Source organism: Simochromis diagramma, unplaced genomic scaffold, assembly GCF_900408965.1.
Source record: "Simochromis diagramma unplaced genomic scaffold, fSimDia1.1 OVJJ01000553.1, whole genome shotgun sequence".
Classification (NCBI taxonomy): Eukaryota; Metazoa; Chordata; class Actinopteri; order Cichliformes; family Cichlidae; genus Simochromis; species Simochromis diagramma.
Window position 1 is genome coordinate 3617548 of NW_024387095.1, and position 6598 is coordinate 3624145.

The window sequence follows — 6598 nt, forward strand, 5'->3', positions numbered from 1 at the left end:
TTAAAACCAAGTTAACGCTGAAAGTGCAAACATCGCTAATGTCACACAACTTTGCCGACATGTGGCCAACAGTAATGTTTTAATGTTCGTCATTATTAAACATTCGCACATAAATAAGTGATGTCATATTCAGTACTTACTTTTGACACTTCACTCTTCGGCCGCTCCCTTCTGCCGTGTTTTGCGGCAAAATTATCCACACCCACCGCCGCGCTATGAATTGTGGGATATATGGGACCACGAAGCGTGCACCGGACCACGCTTGATATTTGGGGAAATCGACGGCGCATTTGGAGTATGCATTTGAAGTACACTTCGAATTGGGACAGCCGTCGTCGCGTGGCGGTGACGTAATCGCACTTAAAATGCGTACTTCAAGCGTGCATGTACAAAAGGGTTAGGTTTGTGTATGGGATTTCCTATGTCCCCTGAATGCACCATCGGGGTGCATGTCCGCAACTTTAGTTCAGAGACAAACGGCAGCTTAACAACAGACAGTGTGTGCGTTCATAAGACCGTAAGTTAATGTTTTACTTCACTCAGTTATGTTGGTGTTCAGCCATGAGTGTATTTGATGACTTACCAGCAGTTTCTGCTTCTGTTTAAGTGACGTTATGTACAAGTGGCAGTTCGCTAGCATAACAGATTTGTTTGCTAATTAGCTTCTAGCAGAGAGATTCGTTGTTATCGTGTTGTTGATTCTGTGCTCTGTGTAACAGATGATAAACCGATGTAAAGTTGCCTTCAGTGCATAGTTGTATGCGGTGTGTTGATGCATAATGTCTGACTTTAAGTTTATGTAACCAGGCTGAAGTATAATGTCAGCTTATTTAGTTATATACTGTACTTGAGTACACCTCAGTTGTATCTTTATGTTTATTATGTAATCTGATTCCTAATTGATTTGTATCATTATGCTTTGTCTGCAGAAACCACACACACACACACCCACACACACTCTCTCGCCCAGCTGCGGGCACATTCTCAATTGTAAATACAAAGAATGACAACTTTATTCCTGGACTCTGCCTGTTTGTTCCTCTCACATCTGAACATTTGCAAGTGTTCTGACCCGACACTCTGAAGTGATTGCTGCCAGCTCAGATTTCTTTAACCCTTCGGGACAATGCAGACCCTGAATTGGGACACAGCCAAAATGTCTTGAAGTTCTCCAGAAGCCTGTTAATGAACTAATCATTTGATTCAGGTGTGTTGACCCTGGGTGAGATCTAAAACCTGCACAACACCAGCCCTCGAGGCCTGGAGTTTGACACCCCTGGTTTTAGGCATCTCAAGGCCCAGTAAGCAGCAGAAGTATCCTGCAGGTGGCAGTGGATCTGCAGAGGACAGCAGATTACCTGGATACCTAACTGGGTCACCTGCTTGAGGGTGTCTGATGTATCTGATGTCCAAATGTGGAAAAAAAAAAATTTGTTTCTTTAATAATCACTTAAACAAAATGATTTATTTAATCTCTTTAATATATGAATGTTTTATCTGATGTTTACATTTTATGTTCAAAGGATTCAAGGATTCAAAGTGTGTATTGTCATGTGTACAAAGAAAAGCATTTCTCTGTACAATGAAATTTTTTCCACACACAGATGCTGGTTAATATATACAAATAGAACTAGAACAGATAAATACAAATAGTATGAATAAATAAATGGAGACAACAAAATTGAAGTAGACAGATGTGTGTGCAAAAGAGCTGTGAGCTTAATATGCTGGTTTGATATGTAAGATGACCTGATGTGCAAAAAATTATTATTACTGTTAAAATAGGTCAGCTGTTCAAGAGTCTGATAGCAGTGGGGAAGATGGAGTTGATGAGTCGAGATGTTCTGGATTTCACCTTCTAAACCTTCGTCCTGAGGGGAGAAGTGTGAACAGTCTGTGTTGGGGGTGTGTGTGGGCTTTGAAGATGGAGGCAGCCTCTAGACTCTGCGATGGTAGATGCTCTGCAGAGAGGGTAGCGGGGTCCTGGTGCTCTCCAGAGTGCAGCTGTAGAACCTGCTGAGGATCTTGGCCGACATACCAAATTTCTTCAGCCTCCTCAGGAAATACAGCCTGGCCAGTGTCCAGGTGAGGACCTTGGTGACGTAGATGCCTAAAGTTGCTTTTTGTCCGGTCACGTCTGTTTCTATTTTTTCTTTTTGTATTGTTTTTTGTTTTCACAATGAGAGGTGGAATAAAAATAACTAGCCTTAGTCAGTTAATTAAAAAAAAAAGATCTGATGCAGAAATCCTGAAACTTAAGTCTGAATAAACATGTATTCACCACAAGAGGGAGCCAGAGTCACATACTACTGCTTTTGAGCAGGGCTCTTTTGTTTTGTGTTTTTTCTCCATGTTCATTACTGCAGAAACCTGATTAGAGTCTGTGTGTATGATGTAAAGACTGATAAAAACAAACATTTATTCAAAGAGGTAGACTATCCTGAGATTGTTTCAGAAAACACACAAACTCTACCTCTCCTAACATCCATCTCTGAAGTGTTGTTTTCCTGCACTGGCATTTCTGTTAACAGCAGAATAATCTTTGTGTCCTGTCAGCATGCTCCAGTATCAAAAGGCAGTGCACTATAAAAAATATTCAACAAAAAAATTCCTTGTAATTTTCTACAATGACATTTTCTGTTTTTCATGTAAGTTCATGGACTTTTCTGTACATGGTAAAATGGAAAATTCTGTAGATTTACAGTATGTCCTTCTTTACTATTTACAGACATTTCCTTTAACTATAAAACGGAAAATTCTATCTACATTACAGGCACTTTCTTTCACTGCAACTCAATAAATATCCTTGTATTCTCTTCAACTCAAAAACTTGACTAAAATATAATGACAGCATGTCATTGACAGCATGTCATTATATTTCATCTAACACATGAACAAAATATATGGGCAGAAATCTTTAGCATAGTTTGCCCTGGATTCAGCTTTGACATGAATTAGACTAACTATTCACTTTAGCTAAAGTTAAGTTAGCTAAAGAGTTGGGATGCTGTGTAAGACATAAATAAAGCTAAAATACAAAGGTTTGGACACCGTTTTGCATGTTTCCCTACTGTAGGGGTCTCTACAAGCATACAGAGGGGGTACTCTCAGAGGGTACAAGATGACAACTCTGGAATTCTACTAGAAACAGTCGATCATATTTGTTTGTCAAAGCTGAATCCAGGGCAAACTACGCTAAATTAGCATTTTTAGCTAACAGCTACAATAAGGATAAAAGTTACTGTACGGCTATCATTTGTTAACATGACGCTTGTTCTTATACATGTAATACATTTATTACCAACCTGAGAGTTCATCCGCTGGTCATTCGACATGACGAATGACTTCTGAAGTGTTAATTCAGCTCAAGACGCTGTAGATTCCCGTCAGTAACACTTTTTTTGGTCTGCTAGTAAAACGTAGTTCTATTAATCTGCGCTTGACTACTCTTGAACCGGAACCGGATGTAAGTCCCAAAAAAATTGAATTGTAGAACTGAAACTGAATGGTGTGAATCTGAAATTATTCGAGAGCTAAATTTTAAACGATAAAATACAGTTTCAAAGCAAATGAATTCATTTTCAAAATATAAAATTCAATTCAATTTAGTGATGATCATTTTCAAACCAATAAATTTAATTTCAAATTGGGGTAATTCATAATCAGTTTGTAAAAGCATTTATTCAAGTTACAATTCAGATTCAATCCGAGCAATTCAAATTCGAATTTAACTTATTCAAATTCAGTTTCTGATGGCACAGATTTCTGCCCATAAAAATAACTCACAATCTTTAAAATTTGAGCATTTTTATTTTCCTTCAAATCAGTTTGGTCCTCTTGTGAATTTGTTTGTATGCATCCAAGTGGCTCCAAAGTGTTTTCTTTAAACAGAACACCTGACAAACACAAACACGACATTTAACAACCTGCAGAGTACCTTTAAGCTAGAATCACTGCCCCCTCTGCAGGTGGGGGAGGGATATAGCAGAAGTGGAGGATGAACTCAACTTGGGTGTCTTTGGGAGTCCATTGAATGCTGGTGTGGGTGTACTTTTCCTCTGCGTGGGGGTCGTGTGGGCTGCCCCAGGCTCTGTGTGGGCTGCCCCAGGCTCTGTGGGGCTTCGAGGTGCTGCTGCACCTGTGGCCCCAGGTCCGTATGATCCCTGTCCCCCTGCCATTGGTGGATTCCAGGGAACGGGGGTACCTACAAGGGTCAGCGGGAGAGCTGGCTCATTCTTTAAATGAACTGCTCAGCATTACATAAATAACATTTTGAACAAATGTTAGAAAGACACAGTTACAGGGGAAATGGCTGCAAATGTTAACTAAACATTTTTTGTTACAACGTAGACATAATGATAAAGGTACTGGGGTGAAACGAAACTTTTAATAATAATAAGATACACAGTTTATTTGTGTATTGATAACAAACTATATTATCCAGCTATAAATGAATAATCTTAATTTTGTGCCTTTGTCATACAGTCTTAAAATCCTTTCAAGGCTCAAAGTGGCTGAGATATAACTCTACACATTTACTCCCTCTGGGTGGATCTATAAACATAGACACTGATCTCTATTTCGGTCTCCTCCTTTATCTGCAGCCGACTCTGCTCAAACACTGTGAAACTGCTGCAGTCTGTACTGCAACATCTATGTGAATGTCTTCCTAGTGTTACAGAAACGTTTTTACCTGATTGGAAGTTCTGACAGGTTAGCCACACCAAAGTGACAGGATTGGTTCCTCAGGTTTGCTACATAACCCCAGTTTTCTGAGTCCACTGAGTCAATTCCAAATTAAAATGCCTGAATTTGATACTGGTAGCTTGTTATTTTCATGATATTCTTCTAGCATGAAAAAAGAGAGAGTGGGTGGCTTTAAGATACTGAACCCCAAGTTGCTCTCCAATCCTTTCGTCGGGTGTGAATTTTAGATAGATAAAGCGCTTGTGTGAATGAGGCTCTATGTAATAGACAGTTCATTTAGCATATGGATATGTACACAGGATTAAAAAGCTGATTTTCATTGGACAGTCGTATAGTTCCTTTGGTATTTTGAACTGTATGTTCTGTGCCTTTCCCTGACCCAGTATTTGATGGTGTTACACTTCTCTCTTCAATATGTTGCACTTGTCAGCAACAGGGGGGCCATGTTGGAAGAGTGCCTGACCTTTCATAAATCTCATCATTGTTATTTTGACTTATTTACGAGAGTGAGATGAAAACAGACCAGCTTTCCACCAGCAGCAGGAGGCAAAGGCAGGGGAAGGAGTGTGTGTATGTGAGGCGTGTTTAACTTACTACCTTTGTCCTTCAGCCTGCACATTTAGGGCACACTAATATCCCAGAAGCACAGTTAAACAGTTCTAAACTCTCAGACAGTATGGCTTAAATGATCAGGTTCTCCTGGGGCACATATTACAACACAAATTGAGGCTAGTGTCCCCTAAGCCAGCCTACTAGACCACAGCAGGAAAAACCCCATTGTAGAATATAAAAAGACATAATGATGATGTTCCACAGCAATGTCTGATGTCAGCCAAGGACTTTCAGCTACAACTACAACTACATGAAGTTATGGAACTATTGTATATACATGTATATAAATATAACCATATAACAAGTTAAACTATTCTCTTTGGAGTTTGGAGTTCTTAGTCAGCTACAGGTTTGACTCTGGCCATGCTTTGTGAGGTGAAATCAAAGAAGTAGAAATGGAACATGCTGATCATGAAATGCGTTATCATGTTAATGTGTGCTTTTCTTTTACCCTAACCCTAGTCATAACCATGTGTATTTCCTCCATCCTCCAGAATCCCTGTTAAGCTAAGGGAAACGCCCACTGCCACCGGGTCCATCCTCAAAGCACAGAACATTAGCATTCATTTAACATTGGTTTGAATATTCATCATACTCTTGGTTCTAATTTAGTTGGCATATAGAACTGAAGATTACATGTGACTTTTACATTTGTCAACTGCTACGTTTTGTTGTCTGTCTTTCGGCACACAGAAATGTCCTTTGATTCTTGTGAATGTTTGATGTGATTTTTAGTGTTTAGTTATTAAAAGGTCAACAGACTCACAGCTATGCTGATTTAAAAAAAAAAAAAAAAAAAGAGTGTTCCTAAGCTATTAACAAGGTTAATAGCTAGATGTCCTGTTAATAGCTAAAGCTATTCACTGCTCTTAGTTAGAAAAACACTGCATTTCACGTAAAATTAAATAAGTTACTTCAATACATTCTGTATGGTTCATGAGTGTTGTAAAATACACAACACTCGAGTTTTACAGTTTATACAAACTGGTATGACTTTACCCCCCAAGTTGGCATATTTATGATATGTTTGATGTTTGATTCTTTTTAACATAAAGACACTTAGCTTCTGAAAATCCAAACACAAGTGCCAAAAGGAGCTAAAATGCCCGGTGGAGATGCAGAGCTGGGTGCTAATTCTCTGCTGCTTGATCATCCACCACTCCACTGGTCCATTAATGACTCAGGGTACAAGTTCATGCATGGCAGGTTAGTGGGTTTAAGTTGTCAGTGAAGTTTGTGCGAGTGTGTGTATATCAGCCTGAGCACATGCTGAACAGAC

At 39.2% G+C, this 6598-nt stretch overlaps 1 long non-coding RNA gene across 1 annotated transcript; it reads left to right on the forward strand.

Moving 5' to 3' along the window:
- The first annotated feature begins 351 nt into the window (after nt 1-351).
- On the forward strand, nt 352-2290 carry LOC120742945. The gene is made up of 2 exons (XR_005697995.1): nt 352-517; nt 930-2290. It is a non-coding gene; the product is annotated as an uncharacterized LOC120742945 (long non-coding RNA).
- The last annotated feature ends 4308 nt before the right edge of the window (nt 2291-6598 follow it).